Source organism: Portunus trituberculatus, chromosome 25 (assembly GCF_017591435.1).
Source record: "Portunus trituberculatus isolate SZX2019 chromosome 25, ASM1759143v1, whole genome shotgun sequence".
NCBI lineage: Eukaryota > Metazoa > Arthropoda > Malacostraca > Decapoda > Portunidae > Portunus > Portunus trituberculatus.
In genome coordinates this window covers 7337852-7352500 of record NC_059279.1, presented here as the reverse complement: position 1 = coordinate 7352500, position 14649 = coordinate 7337852, and positions in this window count along the sequence as shown.

Sequence of the window (14649 nt, the reverse complement as noted above, 5' to 3'; positions counted from 1 at the left end):
TACATGACTACTCATGTGATGTTGCTTGCATTCCGAAAATATCAACAAAATTTATTGCATCTTTAGTTATTTTTCCATTTGTCACATATTCCATTCACTCTCAAAACCTTCACATCTTCGCCACGTATACAATACCTATACCACTAACGCCCGCCTGCCTTTCGCTCCCTGTTACATTTCTGAATCAGCCGCTGCTTTCTCACATATTCTGTCCATACAATCTGCTTTTTCATTCTCATGCCTCTTTTTCTTCAACCATCTAATGATTATTCAATCTCTTTCTTTCTCTCCTAATATCATCATTCACAACTTACTAACTCTCTTTCTTTCACTTATAACAAAACTTCCCCTGACTCGAGGAGAACAGCAAAGCGCCACAGACATGGAGGCTTTACTCTGTCGTGAAGGAAGCAGGATGGAATCATTATCTGTACAGCGTCAGTGGGGTTGTGATCTGTCACCTGATACTGTGACATTACTAAAATACAGCTAGTAGTAGTAGTAGTAGTAGTAGCAGTAGTAGTAGTAGTAGTATCATATTCTATTAGTACAATACTGAGAGAACAAAAGTTTAAGAATGGCCGTAAAAGTTTTGATAAAGTTGCCTCTGAGTCACATGCACCTAGTCTTGCTTGTCTTGGCGGGACATTTTAGACTGAGATATTTCTACACGTGGGGTGACATCCCTCAGCAACTGTACAGCGGGAACATGCTTCAGCTTTGTGTATCTTACTAAGAAACCCATTCATTTTCCTATGTTCCGATCCATTGGTTGTCACTATTGCCTATCCCTCACTTCTATTTCCCTTAATAGTTACTCGTATGTTTTTTGGAGCTCATTTCACTGTATTTCCTTTTCTTTTGTTGCGCAGTATCTAATTACTCTGTCCATCTACAGAACGCATTAATGTTATTATTTTTTTCCTTTAGTTTTCCTGTGTTCTTAAAGATTCTATTTAGTTTGAGTTCAACTTTAGGATACGGTACTACTCTTAATATTTAGTTTCCTCATACATAAAATTATTATCCTGATAAATTAACTAATTCACTTATTTCGATTTTCTTCTTTATATATATATATATATATATATATATATATATATATATATATATATATATATATATATATATATATATATATATATATATATATATATATATATATATATATATATATATATATATATATATATTTATTTATTTATATATATTTATTCATTTATCTATTTATTTATTCATTTAAATTTAAGTTTATATTCTTAGTCTATACATCTATTTTTTCTTCCCATACTTTTTTTTTTATCTATTTATTTATCTTTTATTTATTTATTTATTTATTTTTTTTTTTTTTTAGTAAAGACGTTTCATGGAATGATTTATGTGCACTTCTTCATTCAACTGACTGGTTCACTTTCCTAGACCATCTCACCCCTAATGAACAACTAGACATAATACTTGACAATTTTCTAAAAGCCTTTATCAAAATGTACCATTCAGGTCAAGCAGAAGCAATGCCAAGACACCAAGAGACAGAAAGCTTCTCGTGAGAAAAAGAGACAAATCAAGAAAGAAATTGAACAACACTACCAATAATGACAGGCTTGCACAAATATCCTATGCAACAAATTTCAAGTAATGATGTAGCCATAGTTGACTCCACCTCATGCGAACTTGCTCACAAAGAAGCAATAGCAGTGAGAAGTATCAAAGAAAACCCAAATTTTATGTATGCATATACGCCTTCAAGAAGTAACAAATAAAGACCCTGTTGTTTCTTTCAAGGACGGTGATAAGACAATCACCGACACCCAAGAAATAAGAAATATACTAAGAAAACAATCCGAAACAATCTTTATATAAGTTCACCACTTCTAAAAAAAAAAAAAAAAAGCTATCAATTACCCTAGATTTCTTCATGTCCACAGACCAAGTTAACCAAGACCAACTCCGCAACATCACCATTGGCATTACTGACATAATTGAAGCTATAAGAACACTAAACAACAACTCTGCGGCTGGCCCCGATCAAATACCAGCAATTTTTCTTAGATAATGTGCGTGATGTGGTGGCAAAGCCACTCTTCATATTCTACCTCAACTCTCTTGCAACTGGTTTCGTGTCACATCTCAGATCGGCGAAAATCACCCCAGTTTTTTTTTTTTTTTTTTTTTTTTTTTTTAAGGAGGTTCACGAGGTGAGGCTAAGAACTTTAGGCCCGTAGCTCTCACCTCGCATATCATCAAAGTACTCGAAAAAAATATATATATTAACATGAGAATCACTACATTTCTTGAAGATTCAAACAAAATAAATGACGGACAAAATGGTTTCTGAAAAGGTCGATCGTGTATATCTCAACTTCTTGTACATCACGATCGGCTCATCATCTCCCTAGAATATAATACTGTGATTGATGTAGTGTACGTACCTTGACTTTTTAAAAGGCTTGTGACAAGATTGGCCACGAGGTTCTGCTCCAGAAGCTGTTCATCTTAGGCACCTCACCTGGGTCTTTCCATCAATGCATTTTAATCAACAGAACCTAATTTGTCGTTGTCAGTGGAGCCACATGTCAATGTCGTCTGTTGTGAGTGGTGCTCCTCAAGGTTCTGTCCTGGGACCACTACTGTTTCTTATCCACATCCATGACAAAGACTCATCGCTACCCATGCATGCAGTCTCACATCAGAAACCTCAGTGTCTGCCTCTCAAACGACGCCACATTTTCGCTGCATATCGCTTATGCAGTAAAAAAGCGCGTGGTCAAATGGGCTGGATACTTTGCACCTTTAAAACGAGAGATCCCTTACCGATGTTGACCTTGTAGCCTACAAGTCGCTGGTTGTTCCCTTGTTGGAATATTGCTGCCATCTATGGTCCCCATGGAGACCTGGGGATATCCAAACACTCGAATCGGTATACAAAGGGCATTTACTTTTTTTTTTTTCTATGTAAGAGGAGGACTGCGAACGAGAAAAAAAAGTCCCACTGGAATTGCAGTCTCCTTAAAAAATTCGAAATAATTATTCAAAAGCCTGGGACAAATGTCTTGACATCTCTCTCTTAAAAGAAGTTAAGTCATAGGAAGATGGAAATACAAAAGCAGGTAGGGAGTTCCAGAGTTTACCAGTGAAAGGTATGAATGATTGAGATTACTGGTTAACTTTTATTATACTACCTGTAAAACTTCTAAATTATTTGGAGCGAATCAATACCCTCAAGCTCTACCCTCTGGAGCGACGTAGAGAGCGATAGTTGTTGATTCTTCATGATGATACCACCCTACATCTTTCAAAGTTTTTCAGAGACGTCCAACCCCTCAGAAAGTCAACAGATCACTCAGGGAAGCCACGGAACGCCTGACTTCCGATCTTTCTAAGATTTTCGATTGGGGCAGAGAAAATCTAGTAGTTTTCAATGCCTCAAAAACTCAATTTCTCCATCTATCAACTCGACACAACCTTCCAGACAACTATCCCCTCTTCTTCAATGACACTCAACTGTCTCCCTCTTCCACAATGAATATCCTCGGTCTGTCCTTTGCTCATAATCTTAACTGGAAACTTCACATCTCATCTCTTGCTAAAACAGCTTCTATGAAGCTAGGTGTTCTGAGGCGTCTCCGACAGTTTTTCTCGCCCCTCCAACTGCTTACTCTGTATAAGGGCCTTATCCGTCCCTGTATGGAGTACTCTTCGCATGTTTGGGGGGTTCCAGTCACACAGCTTTGCTTGATAGGGTGGAATCAAAAGCTCTTCGTCTCATCAACTCCCTTCCTCTCACTAACTGTCTTCAGTCTCTTTCTCACCGCCGCAATGTTGCATCCCTTTCTATCTTTTATCGCTATTTTCATGGTAACTGTTCTACTGATCTTACTAACTGCATGCCTCCCCTTCTCCTGCGGCCTCGCTGCACAAGGCTTTCTTCCTCCTCTCATCCCTATTCTGTCCAACTCTCTAATGCAAGAGTTAACTGGTTTTGGCGCTTTTTGCACTTTTTAGAGAGCCAACACTCAAGTGGGCCTTTTTAACTTTTTTTTTTTTGCCCTTGGCTGGCCCTCTTCTCTACGTAATAAATAAATAAATAAATAAATAAAATAAAAATAAAAAAAAGTTAACTCTAGTAACGTGTATCCCCATGAAACCTCATTTCCCTCTGTAGTCATGTCATCCCAGTGCACTTCCTTACAGTTGAAGTCCCCCATTATTACAGTATTCCTTTTCTTTTCTAATATTTCAATTAGTGAGCATTCAGTATCTTTCAGAACTTCTCCATTCTCCCCTAGACTCCAAGATCTTGTCTTAGGTAGTACATAGCAGACTACAAATTCTCTCTTCTCCATATTATTTTTCTCAACTACAGTGTGTGTGTGTGTGTGTGTGTGTGTGTGTGTGTGTGTGTGTGTGTGTGTGTGTGTTTACCTAGTTGTATTTACCTAGTTGTAGTTTTACAGGGCCTGGGCTTTATGCTCGTGTGGCCCCGTCTCCATATCTACACTTATCCAATCTTACTTTAAAAGTATGCACACTCGTTGCAGACACTACTTCTTCATTCAAACTGTGTGTGTGTGTGTGTGTGTGTGTGTGTGTGTGTGTGTGTGTGTGTGTGTGTGTGTTTGAGACGAATATGTACAGTACATAAGTCTCCCTCGCTGCAGGTACTGTGCTGCCCTCATAAGTCAGCACAGTGCCTGGAAAAGATCAAGGAGGGCACCAAAATCCCTCCTCGCTGCTGCAATTGTGGGGGTGACCACAACGCCCACTCCACCCTCTGCACTGTCAGGCCTCGGCCCCAAAGGGAGCCTGCCACGGATGAGGTGAGTCGGCCCAGGCTTGTGTTCCGCCAGGCTCCACCTCCCCAGACCAACGCCTGGGCGACGAAGCCCTCCTTCTCGGCCGCTGCCCCTCACCTGTCCTAGCCTTCCTGCCTCGCTGGCACTTCAACCACACCTGCCGTGTTCCCACCTTTGCCGCAGCGCACTGCTACAGTGCCCCCTGTGCCTCTAAACACAGTGTCCCAGGCAGGCATCACTCAGGAACTGCCTGGCACCGACGCTACCCAGCAGCTAATGGCAGTGGTGAGTGCACTAGCCGCCAAAGTGGACAATCTGACTGCAACAGTCTCTGGTCTTAGTACCGAGTTTGCTGCCTTCAAGAACCAGCAGCACACAGTATGCAGTGAGACCTCCACTGTGGCCCCAACCCCATCCCTAGCCAGCGGTGCTCAACAGGGCCAAGGAGAGAGTGCCGTGTGTCAGCATAGCCTGTGCGACCCACCCACGAAAAAGGACAAGGCCGCAGGGCAATGTGCAACTGCTGCTGCACCCACACCGAGGATGGATACCCCCGTCAAGCCAGTCAAGGGAGCCACACGACAGCCCCGGAGCCTCTCAGGGATGGCCCCTGCTCCCCCTGCTTCAGAGAGCAAGTCACCTGTGGCAGACTGTGAGGAGGAGGATGCAAGTGAATGGACACTGGTCAGCCGAAAGAAGAAGCGGTGCTACAGCCCAATCCCAGCCCGGACTGCCAACCCTGAGCCGGACCAGGGACACCTGAAGACTGCCAGCCCTGAGCCAGACCGGGGACATCTGAAGACTGCCAGCTCCGAACCAGACCAGGGACATCTGAAGACTGCCAGCCCCGAGCCAGACCAGGGACATCTGAAGACTGCCAGCCCCGAGCCAGACCAGGGACATCTGATGGCAGCCATGCAGATGCTGATGGAGCAGATGTCTCGCCTGACACAGGAAGTGGATGGCCTGAAGACACAGATGCAACACCATCGCGATGAACGGTAAGACTTTCCGCACCCTAACATGGAATGTCAATGGTCTACATGCCCGTTTCACTGACTTACACTCTCATGTCCTTCTCCATAAGCCTGACATTATTGCCTTACAGGAGGTAGGGCCAAGGGTGCCTGAGCTGCGGGGTTATGCCTCCCACACCCTCAGTTGTGGTGACGGCAGTAGTCGGGGGATGGCCACTTACATTAAACATGGGATTCCAGTTAACTTCATGGAAATGGGGGTCACTGAGGGTATTGAATTTATTACTGTTTGCTTGCACACTGTGGGTGAAATTATTTACTTTGTAAACATGTACATTCATGCTGGTGCCTTAAATATTGCAAATTTTCCTGAATATGTTCTTGAAGAGCAAAGTGTTATCATGGGTGACCTTAATGCCAGGCATAAGGAATTAGGAAGCCACCTCACCACCAATGCCAATGGTGTGCGCTGGAAGGCTTTCCTTGACACCACAGATACAGCTGTACTTACTGGGGACCACACACCCACACATGTTCAAGGAGGCAGACTTGATTATGTAGCCCTCATCAATATGCCAACATATACTGCCCAAACTTATCTTGTCAGGTCATTGCTGAGCGACCACTTCGCCCTGGAGACGACCCTCCCGGTGCAGTCCGCCCGGCAGTGCCCAGGAAGCGCTTGACGGTGCCACCATCCAGGATGACGGACCTCGTCGTCCATGTGGTGGCGTGGTACGCTGCCGTGAAGGGCTCCTTTGCTGATGCAGAGGCACTGTACGACGGACTCCTGCACACCATCGAGGGATTCATCGCGACTCCAAGGGTTCCAGCAAGGGCCCATGCTCCACGCCGCTGGACTTACGCTACCGACCCTGTCATTCTGAACTGCCAACAGACGCTCGCTGCCTACCAGAGACGTTGGCAGCTCAACCCAGCAGACACAGAGTCACGGGATGCCATGGTTACCGTGGCTCGACACCTCACGGATCTGCGGCAGCAGGAAAGGAAGAAGTACTGGGTCTCCTTCCTGGACAAGGTGCGCAGGACCCGGTCCCTCCGGGAGGTGTGGCACCATGTCAACAGCGTCCGGGGCAAGTCCAGACGGCAGGTGTGTGACCCTGATCCTGCAGGCAGGGCACGAGAACTCGTCTTGCAGTGGAAGGAAGCCTCATCCTTCTCTGGCCTTCCTGTGGAACACCAGGAGGCGCTTGATCAGCAAAGACCACGAAGGATGGAGTTGCTTTGCCACAGTGTTCCTCTGCTGGACGACACCTGTGTGCCTATCACGCATGACGAACTCCTCTCGGCAGTCAAGTTGGGCAAGTCAACAGCTCCTGGCAAGGATGGCATCACCTATGATATCCTCAATGCTCTCCTGGAGGTAAAGGTAGACAACCCTATCTTGGATTTATTTAACATGTCTTTCACTGCAGGCAAGCTTCCCGCTCTTGGAAAACAGCCATCGTCATCCCAATACCCAAAGGTGATGGCACCTTTCGCCCTATTTCTCTCACCAGCTGTCTGTGTAAGATGATGGAACGGGTAATATTGAACAGACTTATATACAAGGTGGGCCATGTACTCTCTGGCAATGTACATGGCTTCCTAAAAGGTCACTCTACAAGTCATTGTTTTGTTGAGTGTCTTATAAATAAGGATGCTACCTGCAGAGCTTTCGTTGATCTCAAGGGTGCCTTCGACAGGGCCAACAAAGATGTTATTATGGAGGAACTCATTCTCAAAGGTGTCAAAGGTAGATTATTAGGATGGATCAGGGACTATTTGTACAATAGAACAGCACAGGTTTGGTTTCAAGGTGCAGTCTCCTCTGAGGAAGTTTTTGAGCTTGGAACACCACAGGGTGGAGTCCTTAGTCCAATGCTTTTCAATGTTTTAATGGACAAAATTGCGCTGTTCCTTTCCGCAGGGCACCCAGGTCCTCATCTATGCTGATGACATACTCCTCCAATGCCCCACACCCAGGATTCTCCAGGTTGCTTTGTCACAACTGGCAGCGTTGTGTGTCCAAATGGGACTAGTGATTAATGAATGTAAAACAAAATTTCAAGCTAAAGGGAAGGTCTCTCGGCTGCCCACTGTAAATAACATTCCCATCCCTAGAGTTCATATACACAAGTACCTGGGTGTTCAGATGAGCTTCAGGAAGTCTCTTCAAGCCGTCCACTATGTTCGAGACCTCTGTCTGCCACGGCTAGCACCACTTCGGCTGCTAGCCAACAGGGGCCTGGGGGGTGGCATTCCAGTCCTAAGAATGTTCTATATATCTGTCATACGATCCCTTATTGATTATTGTTTTAATACAATTTAGTGCCACCCAACTCCGTCCCCTGGAGCTTGTACAGAATGAAGCCATGCGGATAATCTTGGGATGCCCCAGGACTGCACGGATTGAAGTCCTCAGAGCTGAACTGCACCTGCCGAGTATTATGTGTAGGGTACAGGAAATGACTTGTCGCACAATTAGTCGGATGCTATGCACGGGCTCTGACTCTCTAAAGGGATCACTGACCCCCTGTATCATGATCCTCGCACTCCTACAACACCATACCTCAGGAAGATCTTGGGAGTACTGACAAGTGTAGGTGTAGCCGAGGCTTGTATTAACGTTGTTATGTCACCGCTGCAACCCGCCTGGAACCCTCACCGTGTCAGTGTTGATATTCACTCACTGCATCAGCCCAAGAGGGACTGGCTCCCTCATGTGCTGCAAGACATGTTCATGACTAAATTGTCCAAGTACCCACACGTTCAGGCTATTCATGTTTATTGTGATGGGTCAGTCAATGGCAGCAGGTCTGGATGTGGGCTGTTCATCCGTGACTACATCTCTGCCAGTCTCTACACTGACACTGAGGTTTCCAGGCGGCTCCCTGCACCCATGTCTTCCACTAGAGCAGAACTGTATGCTGTACTGGAGGCGCTCCACATTGTGGCGCCTCTCCATAAGAATGTATATTTCTTTATTGACAGTCAGGCTGCATTGTACGCCCTTCAATCCACCTCCCCATGGACTGTGATCTAGTTAATAAGTGTCTTGATCTCATCCACGCCCTAGAAGGTGCTGGTGCCACGGTCCATTTCATCTGGATACCCTCTCATGTGGGTATCCCGTTAAATGAAAAAGCAGACCACCTTGCTCAGTGTGCCCTACAAGATGACACAGTGGACCCTGGCACTGAGTACACTCTGGGTTATGTTAAGAGTAGCATTAAGGACTTTGTACAAAGTAGCATTAGTGATCAGTTGGAGCTTTGTTGCCATAGGGGCAGTAGCACTAGTCTTCACTATGCACGTGTCTCCCAGAGCTGTGCTTACACCTACGGGAGACGCACTGCATCACATGACAGGGTGGCATGAGGCTCAGATTAGGCTACAAATACTTTTGGGAAGTCAGTGGTTCTCCCGGTGTGTGCTGTGTGGTGCACCAAGGGGACACACTCTGCGCCACTATATCATGGAATGTCCTCTCATTGTTAAATTTAGGCCACAAGGTCAGCATGACTTGTACAGCCTCATTGACCATCTCCTAGACTCTGCCATACTCAGGGAATATCCTCAGTTTGCTCCCAGACTTTAGGATGTCTTAGGCAATAAGGTGTGCAATATGTGTATTTATTTATTGAAATACTTGTATTCTTGTTGTGTATACTGTCCAGAGTTATTTTTGTGATACTTTAACCTTAAGTCTTTGCCCAGGGGGTGGGTGGCAAGGCCCATCCTCCTCCTTTGTTGTAATTATTTATTAATTCAACAATAAATGTATCAATCAATCAATCAATCTCTCTCTCTCTCTCTCTCTCTCTCTCTCTCTCTCTAGAGCAGGGTTCTCAACCTTTTTATCGTTAAGAACCCCCTGAGTTATAAGACCATCTACCAGTACCCCCAGTATTGTCACATGGAACATGGAACTCAATATGCAATGGCACTGCAAAGGATTTTATTAGATCAGCTATCTAAGTACCCCTGGAAATCTTCTTATGAACCCCCTGTGGTTTCGCGCTGTCAGGATGGCCACTGTCCATGAGCTAACATCATTAGGTCTCTATGACGCTGAAGACGTCTATGCAGAACGGTTTGGTTGGCAATAGACAATCTCATTATCAGACTTTGATTTCTAAGTTATGAAAATAATCTCATTTACGGGGCTTCATAGGTTCATGGTGTCTTGTAGTCTACTTACTAACCTAGAAGGAAAGAAAATATCATACTAACTTCGAGCTATCAATTGAGGAAGAAGTAATCTTTGTCCCAGGAATAGAGCAAGATGGTATATAAAAAAACACAATGCATAGTTATAACCTAACTCTACTATTATAGCGTTTTTTGTCGTAGATACATGTTTAGAAATACTTTACCTATCTTGATATCTCCTTACGTGACAAAAGAATATCCAAAAATATACGATATGCAGTTGACCATCTTTTCTGTGAAATATTACGATATCTGTTGAATCTGGCAACTTCAACGGGAGTTTGGGTCCTCTCCTAGTGTTTCCTTATGATTGGAACATTGATATTTATACGTCATTGTGATCAGGGAAATAAAGAAAACTAAGTTTGCTTTTTTCTAAGAGCATGAAATAGAAAAATTTATGTTTACAAGTGGCAGTTTATGTATAAGACACGCAAACCTGTGTGCACTCATCCACTCTATCCAGAAGCTTAACTAATTTTCAAAAGTTCCCCAATAGCTACACAACTACCATTGGTCTACTGTTTCTATCCAGTTACCTACAAACACGTACACATTCACGGCAGCAACATGCAAAGTACACTAAATACTCCGGAGCAAAGCTGCCTCACCTTGTTTCATTAATCAGCTAACTCTTGCACACTTTCACACCAAAGCTATTTTTCATTTACCATCGACGATTTTATATTCGAATCAAAATTAAAACGACGATTGAGAACTTTCGGCCTAAAGATGTTTGAGGGCCGTGACGGCCTTGGGCGCCGCACGGGGGAAGGAGGTGGCCGTCGGGTCCGGCCTGGGGCCCAAGGCAGGGAACTGGCTGCAGGTCCTGCTTTTCCTTGGTGGCCTCAAGCTTCACTACTAGTCGTCCACTTGCAGCGCATCACACTAGGCAAGGGTCGCCATAAGCAAGAGATCAATGTCTACCACTCACCGGATGGTGCCGTGAGGGGCCCTAAAGGGGTGATAAGGGCTCCTTGCATAGAATATGATGGTGAGTGGTGTGTACGGGACCTCTGCTTATAATGACACCGGGCTGAACAACTCGCCATGAACGAGGGCACGCTATGTGCCATGAGCCAGGCACTGACAGTACCAGGGGTCCTTTACGTTAGGTTAGGTTAGGTTAGGTTAGATTAGGTTAGGTTAGGTTAGGTTAGGTAAAAAGGACTCACTTCATGACAGCGTTTGGGGAGTGGTGTGTGGCGGGTCATTGCTCATGGCGACCTGTGTGAGGCATTGCAAGGTTGCATCGTCACTGCTCTCATAACCACGGGACTGGGGTTGACCCTTTCTGGGTAAAAGTTTCGTCCCAGTACCTGTGTAGGTAATAATACTTTGGATCGTTTCGCCATCGCCATCGCCGCACCGTTAGCCTCGATAAACGGATCGTTATCCTCAACAAACACATCTGTACCGTGGACACTGGAATCGCAACCTGTCGTGGAATCCCATTGTTAGCGTGGACTCATTTTCCTTCGCGGCTTCAAGCTCACTGATTGTTGTCAACTTGCAGCGCCTCATACTAGGCAAGGCGTCGCCTTAAGCAGGGTGCCGTGTCTACCGTCCATCAGATGATGCCGTGAGGGGCCTTTAAGGGGTGATAAGGGCTCCTTGCATAGAGTCTGGTGGTGAGTGGTGTGTACAGGACCTCTGCTTATAATGACATCGGGCTGAACAACTCGCCATGAACGAGGGCACGCTGTGCGCCATGAGCCAGGCACTGACCGTACCAGTGGTCCTTTACGGGGTGAAAAGGACTCACTGACAGTGTTTGGGGAGTGGAGTGTGGCGGGTTATGCTCATGGCTACCCGTGTGAGGCGCAGTAAGGTGGCAGCGTCACTCTCCTCGCACTCACGGGTCTGGGGTGAACTCTTACGGGGTGAAAGGGTTCGCCCCAGTACCTGTGTAGGCAAGTGAACTTCAATTGCGTCGCAGTGAGGTGGCAGCGCCACTCTCCTCGCACCTAAGGGTGTGGGGTGGATCCTTACAGGGTGAAAGGGTTCATCCCAGTACCTGTGTAGGCAAGTGGACTTCAATTGCAGCGCAGGAAGGTGGCAGCGTCACTTTACTCGCACTCAAGGGTGTTGGGTGGATCCTTACGGGGTGAAAGGGTTCGTCCCAGTACCTGTGTAGGCAAGTGGACTTCAATATTGTGTCTTGAAATCGCATCGTGAGGACTGGAACCGCATCGACATCGTGGAAACCCGCATCGTTCCCGTGGAAACTGGAATTGCATCTTGATCGTGGAAACTCGCATTATTATCTTGGAAACTGGAAGGGCATCTTTATCATGGAAAGGCATCGTCATTTTGGAAACTTGCATCGCTATCGAGGAAACTGGAATGCCATTGTTATCTTGGAAACTCGGAGCGCTATCGAGGAATCTGGAATCAAATCTTATCGTACACACTGTTATCGTGGAAGCTCTCGTGATCGTCGTTCGTTTCGTTATCTCTGAATTACTTAATTAGTCTTGGTATTATTATTATTAGCTTCCATAATAATAGAGATGTTGGTCATTTTTTATCTTATCTTTTTTACTGTATTTTTTTTCAGGGTACAGTTTAGTGTTCTTCAACCTTTTCTAAATTCGTGCACCTTTTCGAGAAGCAAGGAGGACTATAAAAGAAATGCATCAATATTCGTAATTTTCCCCTACTTTAAGACTGAAAATCGATAGATAACATTATTGAATATCTACCTGAAGCTACAGTTTTTTTAGTCCTAAACAGTCGCTATATAGAGCGAAATGTACTAAAACAAAATGCCACATCTCAAACACATTAGGCCCGTGTTCCGTCGGAGTGTAATATATTACTATTGTGAATAAATCGCAATACTTTGATTAATATCAATAGGAGAGGACCCAAACTGTCACAATTTCAGTGTTCGCAGGAGAGAGTCAGTATCGTCTCGCGGTACAGAGTAATCGTCTCTAAACACTGTATTATGATGTATCTATTGATTTGCCAGGGTTTTACTCCTACCAGTATTTTTCTGTTCTTATTCTACCATGGTATTTCTTTATAGTTACTTGAGTTTATACGACTGACATCATAATATAGAGCAAAACATAATTGTCTGGTGTACCAAGATCTTTCATTTCTAGAGACTTGAAGACAGCACGGAACCTTAACACACATTTCACCTCGCTTCTGCACAGGTTAATTCTTCTTCTTCTCAACCTTTTAATGTGATGTACCCCTCGAAGTCTTTCAGTATTTATCACGTACCCTTACCCACAATGCAGCGTCAGGAAGGGTAACAATAAATGCATGGTTTATTGACTTAGTTTATTAAGTTTAAATTGTGTTATATATGTGGAGCAGACACAATTTTTAATTAATATTAGTATGTTTCTATGAGGTAGTGTCGATAGGAACTGGTACCTCACAGGGAGACACTATATGTGACTAACATGCAATGCATTTACCAAAAAGAAACTATATCAGACAATTTTCGATCATTATGGCAGTGAACTAGTGTTGCTTGCAGCTAGTTGCAACTTGTAACTAGTAACAGTGATAAATAAGTCACTGTGTGTGTGAATAACATATAAGATAAGAAATCGGAGCAAATATTATAGGTTTGCAAGGTTGTGTGGCAACTGTAATCCAAGAGAGCTTCCTCTCAAGTGATATAACTCAAGAGTTTCCTTGTTAACGTTGTTAACGTGTCCTGGTTCTAGTGAAGGACACATTGTATACTACAAACGAATTTGCTGCTATTTAAAACTGAAGCATTTTGAGAAACCCGCCACGTACCCCAAAATTCCTCTCACGTACCCTGGGGTACGCGTACCAGGTTGAGAACCCTGATCTAGGGTATGAGATGCAACAGACAGATGAATACAAGTACTTGGGGATGTGAATGAATCCGGTTGGCTGCGTGAAGACAAAGAATGAGAAGATAAGCATGGTGAGTCAATGGGTAGGTCGGCTAGGAAGTGCAACAAGGATGAGAGCGAGTAAATATGACGTGCTGCGAGAAGTTTGGAAGAGCGTGGCTGTTCCGAGCATCATGTATGGTATGGATGTGATTGCATGGAATGAAAGTGAACTAGAAAAGTTAGAAATAGGGCAGAATAGAGTTGCAAGAATGGCACTTAATGCACCTAGATATGCAGTAGTAGAGGCCCTTAGGGGAGACATGGGTTGGGGCACTTTTAGAGAAAGATATGTAAAAGCGACCCTACGGTATAAGGCTAGGTTAGAGCGAATGAATGATGCTAGAATAGTGAGAAAAGTGTTTCTGTGGAATGTCAGGAGTAGCAAGTGGGGAAAAAGTGTGTCAGGATGGTGGTGAAGAGTTGGGCTTTTCAGCAGGTAGAAGGAAGGCATTAGAGAAGGACTGGAGTATGATAGTTAGAAATGAAGATGGTAGAGAATGGGGTGTAAGGAAGTGGAGGAGTGAGATAGACAAGAGTAGTGAAAGGTGTGGGACTGAGTGACTGGAAGAATAGGATTGAGCAAAAGAGTACCTTGGAATGGTATAAAGAGAAAGAGGCCCCAATGTATGAAAAGTGGTATGATGGAAGCCTGGGTGGGGACTTTCTCTTCCGAGCTAGGGCACAGTGCATGGATGTGAATGCGAGGAATTATAGATGGTCTGAGTCCCGCAGCAAAGGTTGCCAGATGTGTGACGTGGGAGAGGATGAGAC